At 38.8% G+C, this 24,851-nt stretch overlaps 1 protein-coding gene across 11 annotated transcripts in view; it reads left to right on the top strand.

Annotated features, from left to right (window-relative positions):
• The window catches only part of OSBPL3 (oxysterol binding protein like 3), a 185,170-nt gene that overhangs the window by 41,300 nt on the left and 119,019 nt on the right, over nucleotides 1-24,851 (top strand). Inside the window, exon 1 of one of the 11 annotated variants that reach the window (XM_063605649.1) lies at nucleotides 10,179-24,728. The exons of the other annotated variants lie outside the window; for them this stretch is intronic. The gene's annotated coding sequence lies outside the window, so the exon portion shown is untranslated. Of the gene's footprint in view, nucleotides 1-10,178; nucleotides 24,729-24,851 lie in introns of those variants that run through there. 11 annotated transcript variants of the gene reach the window in all.

Below are 24,851 nucleotides of genomic sequence, written 5' to 3'. Positions count from 1 at the left end.
ACCTCCCATACCACCTCAGCTGCCCACTCCAGTGGCCAAACACTGGTGCTCTCACTTTGAGATGGTTATCTCTGAAATACCCTTTCCTCCATCACGGCCCCTGTCTTTCCCATCTGCTTTCTCTCACTAAACCTTTTCTTCAGACTCATTGTGAATTTATTCCCTGATCTGCACCCTGTTCAGCCTGTCTGGTCTTTACTCTTCCACACTCTTTACTTCTCCCTTGGTGTACCTGGGCTATATAGTCAACCCTTTTGATGATCTGTCATTGGTACCAGTAATTTCTACACCTCCTGATCTTCTATAGGATTCATTTCTTTCTCCAACTGTGTTTCAACACAACAGTCTACTTCTTCTGTCTTTGTACTCAGTTTACCACTCTGCTTATTGGCTTTCTTACAAATTTATGATTTTAATATTAACAGAAGCTTTTGATCTGAAAATATATTTTCAGATCCAAAGTTCAAACCCTTTCCCATTTTTTTTGTAGCAGCTATTTCAAACCTTTATTATGCTCTTCAAGAATATAACTTTCTTTCACAATCTCATTCTCAGCATTTGAACTTGTTTTCATTTCATCTAGAAACAGAAGTCAATAGGAAGAAATTCTCCCAACTTTATTTATTTATGTATTTATTTTTCTTTCTTTCTTTTAGTTCTGGGATACATGTGCAGAACATGCAGGTTTGTTACATAGGTATACATGTGCCATGGTGATTTGCTGCACCTGCCAACCCATCATCTAGGTTTTAAGACCTGCATGCATTAGATATTTGTCCTAATGCTCTCCCTCCTCTTTCCTCCCACCCTCCTAACTTTAGTTATAGCCCCGTTACTGATTTTTTCCCCCTTCTCAGTGACTGAACTGGGTCATTCCATTCTAAATCTTCACTGTCTCCCAAGGCCTCTTGATGACATTTTGGCCTGTTAATGTTTGATACTGTTGACTATTAGGGTTATTTTGGCTGCAAGTAATGGAAAACCCAAATAGAAGAAACTACATTTAAAAAGTCTAAAATTAGGGAAGTTCCAGAGTTGCTTAATTCAGTGGGTTGACTGTGTCCTCAAGGACCCAGTTTCTTTAGTCTTTTCTTCCTGCGTGTTTAATTTTTTAAAACGTGCAACATGTTAACTTTTTGTTTCCCAAACTTTCCCTAGAGTTCCATTGGCCAGGATTGTTTCAGATGCACTTGCTTAAGCCAATCAATAGCAAGGGGAAATGGGATTTTACCTGATAGGTTTAGAATTGTCAGGATTTACAGCTGGGGTTGGGGAGGAGCCCAAGCTCTCCTCAAGCACATAGCTTCCTAATAGCTGAACAAAATTGGAATTCTTGTCAGCCACAAAGAAGCACAGGAGAATGGCTACTGGGCAGACATTACCAGTAGCTTACACCTCCTCCATCCTCAGAGACCTTGGTCCTTTGGATTATGGACAATGTTGTTCTTCCTTCTCTGAATATTCTTGATGTCTTAGTTTTCTTCATTTATCTTTTCTCTTTCTTTCTCTTAAATACTGCATTTCCTGGGATACTTACCTCACCATCTCTTCTTGCTCAGTGCTGATTCCTTGGGCTATCTTAACTGTTCCTATGATTTCATCCAATATCTCTGTGCTAAAAATTCTTTAATCTTTATTTCTACACTGATTCCTACCCCTTGCACTCTGTTTCATTTGTTCTTGTGTTCTGCATCTTAATTAATCACATCATTTACTATGTCAAATAATGTTGCCTCCCATTATACACTTTTTCCTTAATAACAGAATCTTTTTTTTTTTTTCTTCTTTCTTGGCCACATTAGTTTTGCTCTCAAAACACACACACACACACACACACACACACACACACACACACACACACACACATCAAAACAAAACCTCATTATTCAGTTTTCCTTGCAGCTAGGTATGGCCGTGTGACTAAGGTCTTGCCTGTGTATGTTATTTAGGAGTATTGTATGGGACTTCCAGGAAGCCTAAAAACAAACAAACAAACAAACAAACAAACAAAAACTTCAGCTGGGAGGTATACCCTTTTGCTCTTCAACTTTTCCTTCTTCTGGCCTTCAAATTTGAGTGATGACTAGAGTTTCAGAAGCCATCTTGGTCCCTAAGGAGACCTTGAAAATTGAAGCTGGGATAGAAGGATCTTTGGTCATTATAACCATGAAGCTGCCATATCAGCTTTGGAATGCCTACCTGTGGATTTTCATGTGGCAATGTAGTAGTTCAGGCTGCTATAACAAATATCATAAACCGGGTAATTTATAAACAATAGAAATGGGTTGCTTACAGTCTGGAGACTGTGAAGTCCATGATCAAGGTGCTGGCAGATTCAGTGTCTGGTGAGGGCTGCCTGCATCATAGATGATGCCTTCTTTGTGTCCTCACGTGGTGGAAGGCAAGACAGCTCTCTGGGCTCTCTTTCATAAGGGCATTAATCCCATGCAAAGGGGGAGTCCTCATGACCTGATCACCGCCCAAAGGCTCCAACTCCTAATACCATCAGGTTGGTGATTAGGTTTCAACATACCAGTTTTGGCAGGACAGAAACTTTCAGCCCATAGCAAATAAGCCCTTGTATATTTAGGCCACCATTTGGAGATAAGGAGGAAGTATCTTGTCAGTTGCAGTTAACTGTAGTTCCTAACAGATATTTCTACTTTTGTTACCCAAGCAGAACACTCCATAGTTTTCTTCTCTGTCCTTCACTGTCCACATCCTAATTCATGGATTATACTTTGGAAATACGTTTCGATTCTGGAAACATAATATAAAACCAGAACAAGAATATCATTTCTACACTCACAAATTTGTTCAAATTAAATAGTTTGACTACACCAAGTATGGGCAAAGACATGTAAGATGGGAGCTCATGTTTTATTAATGGCAATATTATTTGGAACAACCAGCTTGGAGAATGATTTGGTAATAAGTAATTAGTTAGGTTTAAGGTGTTTCATGTTTTATGCCTTATAGCACCATAAACCTCCAGTTCTATTTCCAGATATGTGAAAGTGTGGCACATGTATTGGGACGTCTCATGTATGCTCTGTTCACTGCTGTATTGTTTGTTAGAGAAAAACATTGGAAGCAACCTAAATGTCCATGAGTAAGATGGATAAATAACTATAATGGACTCAGTAAATTAAATTCTATAAAGCAGAAAGAACTAAAACTATATGTATCCTTATGGTTAAATCTCAAGAATAATGTTGAACAAAAAAGTCAAATTGGGGATTATATACAGAATGAGGCCATTCATAATAGTTAAACAATTGAAATAAAAATTTACTGATATGGTTTGGCTGTGTTCCCACCCAAAGCTGCTACAAAACTTGAATTGTAGTTCCCATAATCCCCACGTGTTGTGGGAGGGACCTGGTGGGAGAAAATTGAATTATGGGGGAGGTTCCCTCCATCCTGTTCTCATGATAATAAGTTAGTTCTCACTACATCTGATGGTTTTATAATATAAGGGCCTTTTCCCCCTTTTGCACGGCATTTCTCCTGCCGCCATGTGAAGAAGGACATGTTTGCTTCCCCTTCTGCCATGATTGTAAGTTTCCTGAGGCTTCCCCAGCCATGCTGAACTGTGAGTCAATTAAACCTCTTTCCTTTATAAATTACCCAGTCTTGGGTATGTCTTTATTAGCAGCACAAGAATGGACTAATACAGTATCCTTTTCTATGACAACTGCTGTTGCTGCCTCTAGTCAGGACCTCATTGTTTTTCACCCGGTATATAGTTTTAAGAGGTCAATAATTTATCTTCCTATTCCGTTCTCTCATTCCAACTCACTTTTGATACTGATACCAGTCTAGTCCTCTGTTTAAAAGCCTTTGAGTTTCCTACTGCATATAGGATAATGCAGGCAAACTTTTATCATGGTATTCACGATTGTTTCCAGAATCATATCCCTTCACATCTTCCCTAACTTCTACATACCTGTTCTCCAGCAGGCCCTCAAAGTATTTGTGCCTGCAGGCAGTCTCTGTGACTAGAGTGACTCTTTCCCCTATTTTCATTTTCTCTTTGCCACCTGGCAGAAGCCCAAATAGGAGGTTTCAAGGCCCACAGCTAGGGTCCTTCCTTTCTCAGAGTCATTCTGCTTTCCCACTCCTAGACAGAATTGGCTGTTTACTTCTCCATATACTCCCAGGACTTTATTCTCATTGGTGGTGTTAAGAACTTGGCCCATTGTATTGCATTGCAGTTTTGACCTTGTTAAGAGCACGATCTTTGTCTTGTGCATGTTGAGGTCTTGGAGAACCTTTGCATAATTTTAGTACCTAGTCTGTGGTCATTAAAGGTTATATTGAAAGAATGTATTCATGTTTGTGGATTGTGAGAGGAAAAGTTAGCCGTAAGTAACAGCCTGTATTCACCGTCTCAGCTTCCTTTGAAATATTCGCATATGTTCTTACTTACTCACTCAGCTTCATGGGGAAGAACTTTTCAAGTTTATCTTTTACTGGAACCAGTAACTTAAGGCCCCTTCATTATGAAGTTGATGGAGGTTGTGTTTTAGGGGAGTGATACAAAAGATGGTAGTTTTCAACCAGAAGAAATCTTAAGAATGAATTAAATGGTGATAAAAAAAACATTCCTGGGGAGGGGGGGGATAGCTTTAGGAGATATACCTGATGCTAAATGACAAGTTAATGGGTGCAGCACACCAGCATGGCACATGTATACATATGTAACTAACCTGCACGTTGTGCACATGTACCCTAAAACTTAAAGTATAATAATAAAAAAAAAAGATTCCTTCTTCGAGAATATACAGAACATACCTTTTTTTTGGTCTTTTTCTCTGCTTTATTAAAGCAACTCATACTCATTGCAAAATAAATGCCAGAATACATAAAAGAGAATTTGTAGAAGAAAATTAAATATTGGTGTTCCCCCACCCCACCCCCAGGCACATAGAGACACATGTGAGAATTGAATCATTCTATAAATATTGTTTTGTAACTTTTAAAAAAACCTAATGTGCCATCAATCAATAGAATTTTTCATCATTCTTTTTAGATATAAGCATACTTTATAATCTAAATTGTATAACTGAAGTATATGGCCTAACCACCACCCAGGTCAAGATATAGACCATTTCTAGTAGTGTAAAAAGTTACCTTGTAGTTTTCTCTGTGGTGATGGACAATTCTGTATCTTGTTTGTGGTGGCGATTACATAAATATATATAAGATAACATTTTATGGAAATATATACAATACATATATATACATACACACAAAGTGAGTACATGTAAAAATTGGTGAGTTTCTGAGTAAGTTCTGTAGCTTACCATAATCTGAGTAAACTGTGTAGCCTAATTGTAGTGTGCCAGTATTAATTTCCTGTTTTTGATTGTAGTTATACATAAGATGTTACCATTGGTGGGTGCTGAGTGAAGGGTACACTGGACCACTCTGCAGTATTTTTGCAACTTCTTGTGAATATATATTTCTTCAATTAAAAAGCCTCCCTCATGCCTGTTTTATCATTTTAATGGATGTCTTATAGGTTATTATGTAGTTGTACTACAAATTATTTATCAAATTTTCTATGCATTGAGATGTTTTCCTTTCTTTACTAGTACAAACAACCTTATGATGAGCAACCTTGTACATATTTTTTGAAAGGGGGCTTAAAGGAAAAGCCACTAAAAGTTCTTGTGAGTCATTTTAAATGGCTACATACAATTTTTAAGAAAATGCATTATGTAAAATGAAACAAACCCATGCAGTAGAAATAATTAAGTCCCCCAGAAAGAAGGCATTTCAGCAAAATTATAATTTCTGGCATTTCCATCTGCCTGTTGCCAAAAGTCCAAGGATGTTGAATCCCAAGCCAAGGAACAGAAGACATAACTGAAAATTGGCCTAATTCAAACCTGTGTCATTATATCGCTTCTGAAGGGTGAAATATTTCCAGAAAAGATCCATTCAAAAGTAAGCTGTATGACAAACTCTATTTTATAGCATTTATTTAAAGGATAAAGCCGTCTAAGTAGTTATGCTGTGTTTCCTTGATATGGTTCATCCTGATTTCTAATCCGATTTTGAGAAGATCAGCTTGCATGATAGACTTCTTGAAACCCTAATGTACTTTGTGCTACTCCCTAGTGGTTGGGGGCCAAAAGATAGATATGTTTTTGATAACACATGCAGTATATGAGGGTTGTTTTCCATTTAGGCACAGCAGGTACTCTATTCTCTAGCAGTAAATGAAGGTGTTTTGTTTTGTGTTGTTGACACTGTTCAATTCACTTATGTTCTATTCCCGGCTATTATTGTGTCTTTGATCCGAGGAGCTCGGTTATCTGTCATTAAAGCTTAAAACTCAGACACAAGAAAGGATTATAATGAAAAGGTTATTGCTTCTGAGACATCCAGCAAAGCAGGCTTACACTTGTCAATAAGATCAGTGTTGAACATGCCATATCTGTGTAATATTTGAATAAAAATTTGTTGAGATGATTGATACTGGTGTTTTTAAAATGAGGCCTGTATTGAAGTGGTGAGATTTAATTTTTCATGTAAAAGACTGCTCCAATATGACCTTATTTTCCATCAGTTACAAGCTTGAACTCTTGGCTCCAGCTGAGAAAATTAACTTCCTATCAGATTCCTATTTTAGAGCTATTACACACATGGTCTATCTGCATTCTTAAACTTTGCTTTTCTAATGTCATCTATAAAGGTATTTATAGACTAAACTGATTTAATGCCAACAAATCTTAGTATTTGTTGTTTTACTCTATTTATGCTAAGTGGCATAGCTCTTGTGTATATATGTTTTGCTGTATATTTGACTGAAATTCCAAATTTTGATAGCAAAAGCAGATAGTAACTTTGGGAATTACCCATTGGTTTGCTTTTCTCATAACTAATTATTTAAATATCAACTTATGATCAGAACTGAGAGCATAGGCAAATACTTGCCTCAACTGGAGTTTAAGATAAATAAATGATAGAAATGCAACATTTCTTTTTTACACAAGCTTAGAGTTTTGCTCAATTACTAGTTTTTCTTGGGAATGGAAGCATAATCGGAAATATTAATGATTTAAGTGTTTTGCATGGTAGGGTGAATCTTGTTTGGGGTTTAGACTAGCTTGAGACTGTTAATAAAATTTTCTCGATGTTTTTCTGGATTTTTTTTGTTCTCCTGATGTTGGGCATCTTTTTAAATATTCATAAACTTAACATATTGTTATGTCCATGAAATTATTCAGTAACAAATCAGAGTCCATTGAGAGAGAAAATGTTCTAAAGGGTGTATGTTGGCAAGGTTGCTTTTTACCTTCATGGGTTGGTTCTTTTTTTGACTCTAGAGCATTGTTACTAAATTGTCAAGCTGAAATGCCTCTTATTTGACTGCCTTTTTGGGAGTTTGCAGGTGATACTCATGATCTTTTCTCCCTTGAACACGTGTAATTGAATGTCCCTGTCCTCTTTATTCCGCATTTTAACCTTGAGCAGCGAACCCCCCTCTCAGCTGGGTCCCAGTTCTGCAGGCGTCTGCGTGCGTGGCCTGTTATTACTCTCTGAATCACTGCTGGCCTTATTAAACTATTTTGGGCAGCAGCCCTTCCATTCTCCTCCTGTGAACCGTGAAGACTGGAGTTGGTGCAGCAGCATCAGGTCCGGTGTGGAATTTGAATATGGAGGAAAGACGGTTCACTGGTTTGTAACATGGCATTCTGCCTTACAGAACAGTGGGGGTCTGTCCCCGGGGACCAGTTGGAGTCTTGAAAGTTTTTGTTTCTTTTAAAAAGTGATCTTAGAAAGATCGTTTCTGAATGCCCAACATTTCAAATGCTTGAATATAAGGCAGTTTGGTCTTTGCCCCTGTCTTAGTCCGTTTGGGCTGCTCTAACAAAATAGCATAAACTGGGTGGCTTATAAACATCAGAAATTTACTTCTCATAGTTCTGGAGGCTGGAAAATGCAAGATCGAAGTACTGTTGGATTTGGTGTCTTGGGAGGCTCGTTTTTTGGTTGGTAGACAGTGCCTTTTTGCTGTGTGCTCACAGGGTGGAAGGGACAAGGCAGCTCTGTGGGGAATCTTTAAAAGGGTACTAGTCCCATTCATGAGGGCTCTGCCTTCATGACCTAATCACCTCCCAAAGACCCCACATCCCAATGCCATCAAATAGGTGACTAGGTTTTAATGTATGAATTTCAGGGGGACATCAACACTCTCACCAGAGCACCCCCTTTTCCCTTTCATTTTCTCTAGGATGTTTATGATCCTGGTTTGTGTTGGTGGTGTTCTCTTGCTCTTGCATTCTAACCTATCTCAGACCCCTGGGCGCACAGCTTGAAACTTGACCGGGGAATGCTGCAAGTACACTGGATAAAAAGGTGATCTTCAGTCCGAAATGCCAGCATTCAAATTCCAGTGATGGTGGACAAATATGACCTTGTTAAGCCTCAGTTGCCGAAGCTTTAAAGTGGGACAAATGTGCCCATTCATTTCTTATTAATTAAATAAGACATGGTTTATGGGAACTGGTTTATGGGAAAACTGACCACTGGTTTGAACCAGTCTGTAGGGAAAGCCCTCTGGCCTTTGTTAAGGAGAGATTATCATTCATCTAGTCTACATGTTTTGTTTTACAGATTAGTCACTGAGACCCAAAGGGGTTGTGTTTACGCGATGACACAGCTGTATGTGGGAGAGTGAGGATGAGAGCCCAGGTTTTCTAACTCCTAATGTTTTTCCATTAAGCCTCAGCTTCCCCATATATTGCTGGCTCAGGACCACATTTGAGACAGTATCAGTCTTGTTGATGCAAGTGTTTGTTGTTCATCAGAAAATGCTTTTTCATATGCTGTTTCATACTTCTCTTTATTTCCTTACATCTCCTTCCTTTTTTTTTTTCTTTTAGGAAAGACTATATTAGTTGCCTATTACTGCTATAGCAAATTAAGTTGCTTTAAGCTTAAGTTGTTTAAATTTATGACTTAAACTAACACAATTTTATTTTCTTTCAGTTCTGGAGGTCAGAAAACTAAAATCAGGTGTCAACGGGCATTGTTCTTTGGGAGGCTTTTGTGGAGAATTCACTTCCATGCTTTTTCTGTCTTTTAGAGGCTGCTTGCATTCCTTGGCTCATGGCTTCACATCACATCTCCTTTTCTTCCTCTGTTTCCATCATCACATTGCCTTCTACATCTCCTGACGCCCTCTTATAAGGACCCTTGTGGTTAGATCAGACCTCCCAGGACAATCCAGGATAATCTCCCGATCATATCTGAGAAGTCCCTTTTGCCATATAAGGTACATTCAGTGCTTCTGGGGGTTAGAACATGGACATATTTGTGGACCATTATTCTGCCTACCACAGACAGGCACGTAACTTACAACCCAGAGTTCCCAAATTGTCTCTTTTCACCTATAGTTCTGAATTTTTTTCCAAATTAAATAACACTTTTCAGTCTGCTCACAAACATTTTTGTTAGCCATTCATACTCCTCCCTCTGTGCCCCACAATGAATACCTCCTTTTAGAAAAGACCTATTCTAGAAATGGAAGGAACTGACACCACCCCCTCAAATGACTGTTCAGACTTGTTGGCTTACCTTGATGTTCAGGAAGCAATGGTTGGGAAATGGATGTCTGGGAGCATCTGTCTTCCCACAGCTCACTTTTTACCTCTGAACATGTACTTCCTGTGAGAATGTTAAATAATTTTTGGAATTAAAAAAATCATCTTCACATTCTACCATGTATGTATTTGGCATTTGGATTGGAGAGAGGTTTGCCTACTTGTTTTTGGATATAGGTCAAGTTTCAGTGACAAAATCTCATTGATGAATTCATTTAATCAGAAATCCTTCATCTCAACCTAGGTTCTTAAACCCTTAAAGACTCCACAGAAGGCTTTCAGAGAGCCAGACCCTTTGGGACTGTGCAAAACCATATAATCATTTCTGGAAAGACTGGACCATAACTTTCATTAAATTTTTTAAGAGGTTAACCTGGAAAGGTTAATGACCAACTGAATTGATGGCTTTATTCTTCATTTCCCCCTTAGGTAAGAGGCCCTTTGAAGTACACTGCATATGTATTTTTAATATGTGATCTTTTTTTAGCTGCAACTCAGTGTCCCCCATTCCTATTGAAATAGACCTCCCACTGAAACCTGTGTCTTTTTTGCTGTCAGCAATAAAAAGTTTACTTTTTTTTTTCTTGGCATATTTTGAGATATCTTTAGAACAAGAGATGGGAAACCTTTGTTAAGTGTAATCTTAATCTTGGATAGGCAGTATAAAATTTGTTTGTTTAGACAGGAATTGACAATAAAAAGTGTTGAGTTTTTCCCCTGTATTCCTACAAACACCAGATGTTTTATTTGCACATTTTTTAAATTTTAGTGCATATTTCCTTGGAACTGAAAAAACTAGTTTCCTTCAGTTTTGCCATGCATTTCTGCCTCACCTTTGATCATTAGTTAATTAGAAGAATAAAGCCATCAATTCAGTTGGTCATTAACCTTTCCAGGTTAACCTCTTAAAAAATCATTAGTTACCCTTTCTTCTAACTCCTAAAGTTTTCTCATAAAGAATGTATGATATTTTCCTTCCTTTATCATTAACGATGCCTTCACCTTTACTTTACCCTTACCTTGCTTTATGAGAACCCAGAGAGGTGAAGACTAACTTTGGGGATTTGGTTGGTTTTTTTTACATTGCTAGATATACGAGGCTGAACAATAGTAAAGAGATATTGTATAAGCATACAGCAGATATCAGATGAAATCCAAAGATTTGCCAATTGATTCACTCCACAATTTAAAGCTTAGTGAGCAAAACATACAGGACCAAGGATGATTACTTATGCTTTTGGAATCAGAAACGTTTTTTAAAAACAGGTACAATTTGGAATTAAACTCAGATGACTATAAACGGAATGCATTAATGTTCACATGAAAGTTCATGATTTGGCAAATTAGCTTGGAAGCAGAAGGCAAGGAGGGAGCCTTCCATTGAATGGAACTCCTTTCTTGATGAATTCTTATTCCTTAAAAAAAAGTGTGGTATTTGGGAGAGAATTATAGCATGAAATAGAATATATTAATACACAAATTCTCTTTGAAAACTGTGGGACAGTCTGTAAAAAAAAAGTGCTAAACTATTATGAAAGTACTGCGATATTTTTGGTAAAACTTATTTATGTTCATTTTTACTTAGTACAAGAATTTAAGCCTCATTTGGCTCAATTAACTATTTTATCAATAGGGAAGAAATGAGGTGGGATAGATGGTCTTTATGGCGTTAGCAACTATTTAATGACAAAGTTGGTGATAAAATTTAGGACAACGACCCTGATCCAGCGACCTTTCAGTATACCACATTGCCTGTGTTCCTTAGAAAGAGGAAAAAGTTAAACACTGAACGAAACAGATTTCAGACCTTCTAAATTAAACTACAGTGAGGCACACCTGCACACCCATCAGCATGACTAAAATGTAAAAGACTGACAATAGCAAATGTTGGCTAGGATGTGGAGCAACTAGAGCTGTCAGACATGGCTGGTGGGAGTATAAAGAGGTGCAGCTACTTTGGAGAGCAGTTTGGCAATTTCTAAAGCTAAACACGCTTACCCTCTGGCCCGTCGTACTGCTTCTTTGTATTTACCCAAGAGAAAGGCCAGTAATACAAATGTTAATAGCAGCTTGATTGTAACAACTAAAAACTGGAAACAACTCAAATGTTCATCAGCTGGTGAACAGATAAATTGTGGTGCATTTATACAACAAAATGCTACTCAGCAGCAAAAAAGAAGGGACCACTGATACTAGCAACAACATGGCTGAAACTCAGAAACATCATATTGAGGTGAAGGAGCCATAAAAGAAAAGAGCATATTCTGTATGATTCCATTAATACAAAGTCCTAGAACAGGTAAAACCAGATGGTAGTGATAGAAATCAGAGGCATCAGGGTTAGAGTTGACTGCAAAAGGGCATGAGGGAGCTCTTTGGGTGAGGGAATGTTCTTTGAGGTGTTGATTGAAGCGATGGTTACATAGGCATATACATTTGCTCCAAACTCATCAGTCTGTACACTTAAAAGGGGTGCTGTATTCTCTTACTGCTATAAAGAAATACCCTGAGACTGGGTAATTTATAAAGACAAGAGGTGGCCGGGCACGGTGGCTGTTGCCTGTAATCCTAGCACTTTGGGAGGCCAAGGTGGGCAGATCACGAGGTCAGGAGATCAAGACCATCCTGGCTAACACGGTGAAACCCCGTCTCTACTAAAAATACAAAAAAGTAGCCGGGTGTGGTGGCGGGCGCCTGTAGTCCCAGCTACTCAGGAGGCTGAGGCAGGAGAATGGCGTGAACCTGGGAGGCGGAGTTTGCAGTGAGCTGAGATCGCGCTGCTGCACTCCAGCCTGGGTGACAGAGCGAGACTCCATCTCAAAAAAAAAAAAAAAAAAAAAAAAGAAGGTTTAATTGGCTCACCATTCTCAGGCTGTACAGGACACATGGTTGGGGAGGCCTCAGGAAACTTACAATCATGGCAGAAGGCGAAGGGGAAGCAGACACATCTTTCATGGCCTGAGCAGAAGGAAGGTAGAGAGGAGGAGGTGCTACACACTTTTGAACAACAAGATCTCATAATACTCACTATCATGAGAACAGCACCAAAGGGGAAATTTATCTCCATGATCCAATCACCTCCCACCAGGCCCCACCTCCAACACTGGAGATTAAAATTTGAGCAGGGACACAGACCCAAACCATATCAGGTGCATTTTATTGTATATAAATTATACCTCAAGAAGCATTTTTTTTCTTTACAAAAAGAGATAAGGTAGTGAGAAGCTAAGGTGTGGAACAGCAAAGCACAGTTGGTATAAAGTGTAAAATATTTTTATCATGCCATTGAATTTTCTGTAGTCCTATTTTCTCTCTCAAAATGGTAAACCTTCTGTTATTATGCCCTTACCACTTGTCTCAGAACACAGACATAACTACAAGCAAGTGTATCACGGTGAAAAAAACTGAACAATCCACCCATACACATTTTCATCAGCAAGCTTCTTCTGTGCCTGAGGATATTTTGCCAACTTAAGCAGTAATCATGGGAATCATTGAGAGCTTCAGTTATTAATTCTTCTTTAGTCACCAAAATTTTACTAGCATAACTGTATATGCAAGTAAAATAATACCCCAAGAAATGCCAAGTGCTATTCTGTTCTCTAGGAGGAAGTTTAGAGGATTTGTAGACTGAGTAGCTTGGATTTATTGCCATATTCTCTGCTAAAAAGTCTAAAAATAAAAACGTCGGCATCACAGTTGGTGTTCTGAGTCATATTTTAAGGCCTGCAAGCTTGTACCTTACAAAAATGCTATTCAGAAAACTCTAAACTGCACATAAAATATATCTTTGTTTTTGTCAATTCCCCTGCTGGCTTCTTTCTTTTGGGTTTTCTTTCAGAGATATCTAGGACTGGAACCGAAGACATACGAATCCTCTTGAAATGAGTTCCAGACATACAATGGAAGCAGCATTGCTTCTAACTGAGTCAAAGATCCCCAAGCATTTTCTCTTGTAGCATGCTTGAGGATGATTAAGTAACTCTTGGAATCCAAAGCTCACTACAAAAAAATCTATTTGAATAAAAATTTGTGATTATATCCATTCCAATTTTCTTCTATTCAACTCAAAATAATGCCAGCAGCCTGTTTCTTACAACATTGACTACATTGGTTTTATTTACATGGATGCAATTATTAGTTCATCAAGAATTTTTTGAGTACCTATCATATGACAGGTGTTTTGCTAGGCAGCAGGATATAGGAATCATAGAGACCAGGTCCTCCAGGAGCTTACAGTTAAGGTAGGAGAGAAGCATGTAAGTATCTTTATTGTAATAGTGTTGTAATATATATACAAGGTATATGCAAAGGCAGCCTGGTGCATGCCAGCCTGGGGATGTTAGGCAGAAATGGACAAGAAGGCCTCATTTGAGCTGCGACCTGATACAGTGGCCACTCTGCTGTGCCCACAGTAAGGGTGGGCATGGCTGCTACAAAGGCGTGGAGATAGTCTGTAGAGAACTGCAAGTGGATTTGTGTGGCTGGAAGGTGAAATGTCAGCTGAAAAGTGGGGGTAATTGAGCCTTGTATGTAACACAAAGACTTCCTCTTGCAAGCCAGTAGTCCTCAATCGTATGCATTTCAATCATCTGGAAAGCTTTTTTTAAAAAAATGTTTATACCTGGATCCTGGGACCATTGAATTAGAATATTCAGGTAGAGCATGTCCTGAGCATCTGTTTTTCTTTACATTGTCCATGGATGATTCTGATTTGCAGCTAGATGACCTCTTATTTGTTACAGGTAATGAATATCCACTAAAGAAACTTGATCAGGGGCATGGCATAACCCTACACGTTCAAACTGAAAACTGGAAAGCTTTGTATGAAATGGAGTCCATCTTATAAACACTACTTCTATAGGTGCCAATAGGTCACTATCATCCCCAATTCAGTACACCTAAGGGGTAATTGTTCTAGACACAAAGAAATAGTAGGATCCAATGACCACGGCATACCTAGCCCTGTTATGGGAACTGCCTGATAGTAGCGTCTGCCTCTTCCTCACACCATTGCAAAACTGAAGGCTGATAAGATTTCAATCTCTAGCTATTTAAGGATCCTTTTAATGAAACAAGATAAACTTTATTTTTCTAATTCCAGTTATATCATCTTGTCTTATAGTGATCCGTGGAAACTAAAACTGCTATTCTGTTCAACCTTTTCCACATCACAAATCTGGGTAAAATAAATATAGCTAGCCAGCCAACTTTCTTCACTCTAGCAACATTGAGGTTTAAAGGAGAAAGCTTGCTTTGAATACACCATCAGTAGGACCTATCTCTTTATTCTTGGTTTTCTCTTGTATACAATTCAGTGATTCTGTCTGCTACAGTGATAGAGAAAAGCGGTGAAATGTTCCAATCAAAATAGGAACTGCTGAATGCATGTTTAGCCCTGAGAAACTAGAGAATGCTCTTGCAGAGAAGGATTTATTCCTCAGGAGTTAAACTTGAAAGGAAAGCCATCTTTGTAGAATTCCTTTGAGACATTTTAGTGCGTCTTGCCTCAAGCAGGCCTGTCCACTGGCTGCTTAAAAGGAAGACAGATTTTATTATTAAATAAGAACCAGCAAGGAAAGATGGGGAAACTGTATTGGGTCTTTGAGTATTCCGGCTGGAATTGGGATATTTCTTCTTTTCTTGAAAAGACATCTGGCCACATATATTATAGGCAGACATTACCCCCCAGTGTTCCAAAAACTCAGACCACAATAACAAAGTCAGATGTGCATGCCCGTGTCAGCCCAGAAGGCTAACCACCCACCCTCTACATGTGCTTCTGGGGTTGATGTTGAAGGGGCTGAGGGAGGTTTGTTATCACAGCGGTAGGCCTGTAAACAGTCTACCAGGATAATTTCTGTTTCAGCTGTTGGCTTTTTAAATCCAACTCTGTGCTAACATACATGGTGTTTAAAACACCTAATTCTGTGGTCATGTCATTTAGAAATCTTTAGTAACGTTTTTTGAATGTTAATTGTATGTATAGTTCCACTGGCTCTTACAAAGAGCAGAAAGACATATAAAAATGATGAATTGCTATGCCTTCTCCCTTGTCTTCTTAGTGTATAAACACACAAAAAAGAAGTGAAAAAGGGTAACAGCTATATATAGTTGACTCTTATTCTCTCTAAAGAAGGGAAGACAAGCAGACCACCTGAGCTGGGACAAATGTGACTGCTAGGCAGAACCGTGAGCAGCTATAGGTCTAAGTATCTCAAGAATAAGGGAAACTTGTTGGGCATCTAACAGCCTTCTGATTACTGTCAGATCAGTGAGCTGCTCATACAGGCCTCAGGACAGCTGATTAAGTTGGAGATAATCAGTGTCACCCAAACACTTAAAAATGGAATTGGCTGTCTCAGAAAGTATGGGTAGCGAGTAGCCCATCAGAGTATCAGCAGCCATTAAACTCAACCTTGTACAAAGTGGGCAGGCATTGAGGAAATGTTTACTAAGTAAATGTCACCATAGCAATACCGGGAAGAAGCTTAGCCAGATGACGGCAATTCTTAGAACCAGTTCTGTGTAGGAATCCATACTGGGTATCATAGCAATAGGAAAGTCACAAGTACAAAAGTGTATCGGAGTTAGACTCTTACTACTTTTTCGCTCTTTATTCTATTTGTTTTTTACGTAATATATCATCTTGAATATATTCTCATTATAAAAATGTTGAAAATACAGAGAACGTATAGAGGAAGAAAAAATCTCTTAGCGTTGCCACCCAAATGTAGCCTCCTATTGTCTCCCTCAGTATTTTCTTGTGGTCTTTATTTTCAATGTACATTTTTACATAGTTCTATGTACTTTTATATTCAGCATTTTTCTCTTAACCATAAATCTTTTTAGAGGTGATATTATTCACCACATGAAGTAAATGTATTTTGGTCTTAATTTGCTTAACTTTTCTTCTACTGTTGGGCATTGAGGTTGTATACACTTTTTCCTATTATAAACATTGAGTCCAAAGGTATCAATATTTTATAGAATTTTGTTAGTGATAGCCAAGTAGGTTTCCCAGATATGTTAACTTATTTATCCACAATATGTGTCAAAATTGCCAGTGCTGCTTCTCATTAGGTGTTGATATTTGAAATTGTTTTTCTAGATTTCATAAGTGAGAAATAGACTGGATCAGGTAAGAGAGGGTTGATTGGAGTGATGCAAGGGGGCAGCTCTCAGAGCCCCTGGCAGGCAGCAGGAAGCACTGCTGTGACACAGGAGGGCCTCCCACTCAGCAGACAGAGCCCCATGAAGATCTCTCTTCTCCCCACCCGGCCGCCCGCCTGCCCCACTGCAGCTCCCCATCTTCCTGGTCTCCTTTGGGTTTCTATTTGCCTGCCCCTGTCTCATTGCATGTGCGTGCTGTCTGTCTGCCTGTCTCTGTGCCTCACACTCTGTATTTCTCTGGGACTCCTGTCTGTCAATCTCTCTTATATTTTAGTCTCTCCCTCTCTCTCTCTGCCCTGCCATCCCATACTCATCCCTGCTTGCCCAGCTCATGGTTAAAAATAGCTGCCCTGGCAGTCCTACCCATCTACTGAGTTCAGTGGTCTTCAGAGTCTGCCTAGGTCCCTGTGTGTCTAACTTCGAAATACTTCCACGTTCTGAGGAAGGGAATCTGGTTGGCTCAGCTAGGTCAGCACAGTGGCTACCCTTTGTTGGGGTTACTCCAGTGGACAGGGAGACATGAGGCACAGACCTGGATGCTGATTCACCCTGAGAGTGGAAGAGGCTGGTTCTAGGAGCAGGTTGCTGAGGAGCAGAGACGCTCTTCTAGCCCTGACTCCCCAGTCCTGAGGAGCTCCACTCTGTAGAGAAAGGTCAACAGGCATGCTTGGGCTCCTCTGTGGGCCTAGTGATGGCCCTTTCTAGATAGATAACCTATTGTGATTGATGGAAACTATCTTCTAGGATTAGATTTGCTGTTCTGAACTGAGGAAGATTCGCTTAATTGGTTCCACCTCTGATTCTGTGTGTGTGTTGGGGCGGGGAAGTATGTAGTGGTTATAGTGTAGAGTATCTCTGATGGTCATGTTTATATGTTTTTTTCTTTTTCTTATTCTTTTCCTTTTTTTCTTCGACTGCCAAAACTGTAAGCAAACTTGCTTTTTTGTTTGTTTGCTGCATCGACCCTAAAGTAATAAGCTTGCTTTGGAATCAGAATTAGCCCTGTGGTTCTCCCTGAGAGGGTGGTCTATCACTTTCACCAAGAGGGTGGGGGCAGGAGGGACAGGGTTGGACAGAGATCCTTGACCTGAAAACCTGAAGCAGGACTAGGGGATTACGTGCAAAGAACAGAGTTCGTAGCAAGGCTGTGAAGCAGGTGGTCAGGCTAGAATGAGGTCAGACTGAGGACCAGGGCAGAGCTGGCAGCTCTGTGGAAGTCACAGGAGAACAACAAGAGGGCATAAGGAAATGGAGGAAAGGTTAGGGAGAGCAGCCTGGCATTTTACACACTTCCCTTGGGGTTTACTGTAATGATGAATCACATAGTGCATTTTATGTATTTAATTGTTTAATGAGAAAGTCATGTTTCTAGAATCAAACTCTAAAAGCACCACAGTATCCACCGAAAACTTAATTTCCCTCCCACGCTGGTCACTCAGCCATACAATTCCCTTGAGAGGGAATTGTTCCCTGGTTGAGAATATCAAGGCACAAGGAAGCAGATTTGCTCAAGGTCACATTGCTGGTAAGGACAAGCCACCTTTCTAACACGAAAGTTTGTGCTCTCCCCAGTCCACCTCACTGTGCCCTTCTAGGACTTTTTGTAACACAGTCCAGATAGTACAGTGCTTGTAGTTTGTATTTGTTAACCTTCTATTTTCTGTTTCTCACCTAAATAATGTCTTTTCTGAGGCCAGGCCAATCCTGTTAATCCCCATCACACTGTATGTAAGTTACTTTACAGTATTTAAAAAGTAAATTGCATTCACAATACTAACAATGTTAGAAGTATAGAGATTCCACAAGCGTTTTTGAGGTGGCTGCTGTGTACCAGCCTCTTGGCTGGGCGTGAGACATAAAGGTGGTGAAAAATTGAATCTGTATTGATCATAGATGTTGAGAAGCTGCCAAAAGTCACGAATCTACTTTTCCTAATCTACTTTTCATGTATCTTCCTTATAAAATACATTTTTGAAAAATCCAGCAATTTGGCTCTCTGTAAGAATGGAAGGTTCTTTATAAAATCCCATAATGTGAACTCTTGTTTGTTTTCATTTCCAAATTAGCAGAATTGTACTGAGGTTAGAACTCTGGGATAGTACTAGGAAGCCAGGTCCTTCTCTCAGCCTTTAGAGATCCCTTGTTAAGGATTTATATGTCTCAGTGGGAGTAGGATGGGATTCCCAATGTGGACCACGCCCTGTATTTGCTCCTCAGTTTAGGGTAACTGAGAGGTACCCTAGAGGGTACACTGTTTCTACTTCCTGCTGCTGCAGCCAGGATGCTGCCACTTCTGAGCTACATTCTGGAGTTGACCTTGGAAGGCGTGTTTAGCTTTAAGTGCATTGCATAGGCCTCTCTGGGCTGGCCTGGGCACATGACCAAACGTCTATGAAAAAATGTGTTTTGAGTCAAAGAGCTGATTTACAATTACCTTTTGGAACTCAGCCTCAAAAGTTGGGATTATCTGTGCTTGCCCTATTCATGTTGTTCTTTTGTCTGCAGACAATGCAGTTCAGGCTTTTCATTAGCCTATGTCATTCTTTGGATTCGTGATGGGTTGGTTTGTGTGAATATATGGGTGTACATATGTGTATCTATTTTAGCCTACATCGTGGTATTTCTGAGAATTAGAGTTGTCGTAACTTTTTTTTTAATGTGGGCTTGAGTCACTGCTAAATGTAAAGCAAGCATATAGAGCAAAGATCAACCAATGGTTTCAGAGTTTGAAAGTCATTTTCATGTCACATCCAGATTAGGCTTTTAGTCATTCTGTAAAGATTTTCATTAGACCTTGGATTACACATAAATAAATGCTCAGAGATCTAAGCTGGTGCTGCCTCTTGGGATAGAAGAAAGCCTTTGGGATCTTAGAAGACCCCAGGTTCATTACTGGATATAATTGTCAACAACCTCTCAAGTGAGTTCTAGGATGACTAATGTGGCAGCAGGATTGACAAGTCTTGTCATAATTTGTACAGGTGTTTCCATGTGTAGAAGTTGAATTTGACCTCTGACTTTTGCTGTTTAATTCTTTCATTTCCATGAGTTCACTAGATTCAGTAGGCTTTATGTAGGCTGATCCAAAATCACAGGGTCCCATGTTGATTTTATTTGGTCATTTGTTTTCAACTGAGCTTGCTATTTTAAAGCAGTCTTGGTGGGGTTTTCATAACTTCCTTATTGGAGTTTTCAAGGGATTTTTACATTTAGATATAATTCACATACTACAGAATTTACTCTTCTAGAATGTATGTCAGTAATATTTTTTAGTATATTCAGAGTCATGTTACCATCACCACTATCTAATGAATTTCTATCACTCAAAAAGAAACTCCATATTACTTTGTTTCCTTCTGCCTCTAGCCAGCCCCTGGCAAACATTTTTCTATTTTCTGTCTCTATAGATTTGCTTATTCTGGACATTTTATATAAATGGAATCATACAATATATGGCCTTTAAAAAATCTGTCCTCCTTCACTTAGTGTAATGTTTTACATGTTCATACATATTGTAGCATGACTCACTATTTAATTCCTTTTTATGGCTGAAATAATATTGTGTGGATATTCTACTTTTTATTTATGTATTCAGTTAATAGATATTTAGCTTTTTCTACTTTTTGACTATTATAAATAATGCTACTATGAACGTTCCTGAATAAGATTTCATGTAGACATACATTTTCATATGTCTGGGTTTATACCTGGGAGTGGAATTGCTGGGTCACATGGTAACTCCATGTTTAACATTTTCAGGAACTGCTAGAAGGTTTTCCAAAGTTTGCATTCCCATCAAACTGTGTAAGGTCCCAGTTTCTCCACATCCTTGATAACACTTGTTATTGTCTGTTAAGTAAATAATTTTATATAAACATTTTAGTGGTATGTCATTGTGGTTTTGATTTGCATTTCCTTATGGTTAATGACATTGAGCATCTTTTCATGTGCTTATTGGCCATTTTTTGTGGCTTCTTTGGAGGAGAAATGTCTATTGTAGTTATATGCCTGTTTAAAATATTGGATTATTTGTTTTTTATTATTGAGTTGTAAGAGTTCTTTATTCTGCATACTAGACCCGTATCAGATGATTGGCAAATATTATCTCTCATTCTGTGGATTGCCTTATTTTCTTGATATTGCCCTTTGAAGTGCAAAATGTTTTAATTTTGATGAAGTCCAATTTATCACTTTTTTCCCCCTTAGTTGCTTGTGTTTTTAAGTGCCGTATATCAGAAACCATCACCTAATCCAAGGTCAGGAAGAGTTACCCCTATGTTTTCTTCTAAGAGTTTTATAGATTTAGCTCTTACATTTATGCCTTTGGTCCATTTTGAGTTAATTTTTGTATATAGTGTGAGGTAGGGGGCCCAACTTTATTATTTTGCATGTAGATATCAAGTTCCAGCACCAGCACCATTTGTTTTAAAGACCTTTATTTCCCCTTTGGATTATCTAGGCTGTTTTTTCAAAAATGAAGTGACCATAAATGTGAGGGCTTAATGTCTACATTCTCAATCTTATTCCACTGATCTGTATGTCTGTCTTTATGCTAGGACACGTTGTCTTGGTGCCTGTAGCTTTGTAGTAACTTGAAATCACAAAGTGTGACTCCTCCAACTTTGAAAAGATTATTTTTTGATGTGATGCTGATGTCTGTCCTTCTCCCGCACATATTTTGAGATATCTTTTCTTTGTCATCATGAAGTCATATTGGAAATGCTATTTGAGGTGGCCATGAATTCATTTTCAGATCTAAGCTCGGTATTTATATAAAAGGTGTGGATTTGGATGGAATCAGACATATTCCAAAAATTTGGCCACTGGCTCTGTTTCTTAACTATAAAATGAAACTCTACCAAATCAAAGGGTAATTCGGGGAATTAAATAATGTGACATATGTAAGAGCATCTAGCATTGTACCTGGGAAATGTTAGTTACAAAATTTATGTCTGTTGCCTTTTCTATCCCCTTCTCATGGATGCAGAAGCTTTCTTGGTACCTTGTAATACCATTCTAAATTCTTCCTTAAAATCATTCTTCTTCCATTTAGGAAGTATTTTCTCCAGGGTCATCATAGGAATTGGAATTACTGAATTTTCTAGTCTATGCTGTGATATTTGTATAATGTTTCAGACTAAGTTCACTACCTTATCTCCAGTGTCTAAAACTGTGCCTGACCAATAGTAAGTGATTAGTGAACATTTGTTAAGTGAGTACTAAATGTTGATCCCATTTTCTTATTTGCTTGGGTAAATATAAAGTTAATTGCTTGTACATATGTTTCTAAGTAAGCCCACATAACAGTTGTGTGAATATTTAATTATGAGGTGTTTTCCACAAGATTTTCATGAGTAGTTTATCCAGCTGACTTAGTGTTTTAACTCTCTCGAGTGGCACTTCTTTCTTCCAAATACATACTTCCATCTAGATGTTTTCTCTCTGGGGTAATTCCAGACTGAAATAGGAAGGATTGAGTGTGAGTAGTAAAGTTTAAACAGCAAGTGGAGAGGAGAGTGGGATGTTGGGGATGGCACAGTTATGTGGTCATGAGAACCAAGGAGGGAAACTTAGGGAGGATAGGGTCAAGTAGGAAAGCACACTGCCAGCTTCTGAACATTGCTATGGTGTTTATGTGATGGTCAGTTTCTCATGACTCTCTTGACGTCTCAGGTCTGTACATGAAACTGTAAACAAAGAGTATCCAGGTGTCATTACTGGCTGCTGTGAGCCTGATACACACAGAGAAACGGCAACTGTGCTTGTCATTATGTGCGTCGAGGATAAGCCAACCTTTATAGGTAAGAGTGCTAGTCATTTTATGGACTCGTAGGATCACTGAATTTGAAAGCTAGACAGGATCGTCAGGCTGAAGGAATCTTGGTAAATGGGTAAGTGTTGCCTCAGAGAATGGATTCCATTATCAAATAGATTTGGAATGAGTTCAACCAAGTTAACAGGTTCAGGTTTTGTTGTTGTTTAACTTCAGGGTTTCTCAGAGCCTTTAATGTGCCAACATATGTTACACGGTGTCTTTAAGAGTGAATGTAAGAGCAGGACTTCCCAAAGATGACTAGTCTCTGGAGTCTCCCCCTAGCCCACAGAGAGCCTTCTGGGACTGGTACTTGCCAGGGCATATTTTGCATAGTTATGGTTCAGGGTAATGCCTTTATTTCTCAGACATGAAGTCTTATTCTTTAGTCTTTTTGAGTTGCTGTTTCTAAGAAAGGTCATGTCTGCTGATACATAACATAGAAGCTGACTGTGTCTGTTCTCTAAGAACTGTCACAAAAATGACAGCTTAAATTAGGAGTTACAAAAAAATTGATGAAACTCCCTGTTTAAGTGTGTGTGTGTGTGTGTGTGTATATATATATATATATATATATGTTACAAATATATATATGTTACAAATATCCTATGCTCCAGGATATCAATATTTGGGTTTTTAAAATCTGTTACTTGTATTGCGCAGTCTGTATGGTGCCTGATAATCCTTGATATAGTGAACTTGAAAATTCGATTTCTGCAGATTTTGCTCTGATGCACACCCCTTAAGATGGAGAACAAGGAAGAGGCAGGAGGATGACGTATGGAAAACATGACCACTGACTTCTGCTATAGAATAAACAAAATATGGACCACTACGATGGTGCTGGGGTAGTAGATAAGCTTGTTGTCACTGGAATGCATTCTTGGAGTTCCGTGGTAGAGCAAATTGTATATAGTTACAAATATGGGTGCAGCCCCCTCTACTCCTGGGAATTCTTTTTCCTTCCCTCTCTCTACCCATATACCCATCCTTCCTTCCTTCTTCTAAGTCATCAAATAGGAGTTATTTATTTAATTTTCTAAAAAGGTGGGCGGGAGGGAATGGAAGACATCTTAGTGGCTGCCAGTAAACCTGGTTTGTGTGTGTTGGTGTATGTCACCATTGTGGTGTAACAGCAGCACAGCTGGGAATCCCAGCATGGGAAGTTTCCTTTTACATCTCTAGTGAAAATACCCAAACACCACGTTTTTTTCTTATCTACATTATTGGGAGGTTTCTACACTTCCCTACTAGATGATGGTGTCGGGAGGAATGATATTAGGCAGATTCTTTCACCTTAGAGCATGGCACATAATGTTTCTCCAACAGTTGAGACACAGCCAGAGAAGAGGGTCAGGGAATGAAGAAGACTGATGGAGGTATATGAGTCAGAATCTGAGGTTGGGGAGTGTTGGGGGAAATAAGAGAAACACAGATCAGGTGAACAAATGGAAAAAGAACCATGCAAGCCAGAAAGGTAATTGCTGTTTTATTTTTACTTCAGTGATGTTTTCCTAATTAAAAAAAATTAGGGAAAAGAAAAAAAGTTCAAAGGAGAAAGTAAAATATTACCCAAAAAAGCTCAAGCAGAAGATAACAAATGTTAACATTTATTTCAGCCATGCCTCTGTACGTACAGTGAGAGAGGAACAGAAGGATGGGTAGATAAATGATGGGCAGAAATAATTGTGTAAGACCGAGTTCAAACAAAACATGGCTTTAAAAGTAAAACATTCAATTTGATCTTGAATTTAACAAAAGGGAAAGAAATTGTCCATCTTCTGAAAAGTAATTCTGTAGCATAAGAGTATTTGTTCTCTTAGGTTCAGAAAAGAGATGAAAACCATCACAAGGTTGGGAGTCAAGATGGATTGAGAATAACAGGACAACATGATAAACATCGAGTGCCTTCTGCCTTTGTCCCTGCCTGGCTTTCTGATGTATGCTGCTTGTTTTATTTTTGTTTTGTTAGGCTTTATACTTTTAACACTCTGTAGCTCTAATTTCCCCTGGGTATCCCTCCACCTATTTATTCCTAATCAATGTACTGTTAACCATTGGTCTTTTTACTATGGCTTTTCATTCTTAAAAATTTAATGGGCTGGGCATGGTGGCTCACGCCTGTAATCCTAGCACTTTGGGATGCCGAGGTGGGTGGACCACTAGGTCAGAAGTTCGAGACCAGTCTGGCCAACATCATGGTGAAACCCCATCTCTACTAAAAATACAAAAATCAGCTGGGCATG

The sequence above is a fragment of the Pan paniscus genome, chromosome 6 (genome assembly GCF_029289425.2).
Source record: "Pan paniscus chromosome 6, NHGRI_mPanPan1-v2.0_pri, whole genome shotgun sequence".
Taxonomy (NCBI): domain Eukaryota; kingdom Metazoa; phylum Chordata; class Mammalia; order Primates; family Hominidae; genus Pan; species Pan paniscus.
The sequence above is the reverse complement of the archived record's forward strand: the minus strand, read 5'-3'. Positions and strand labels throughout refer to the sequence as shown.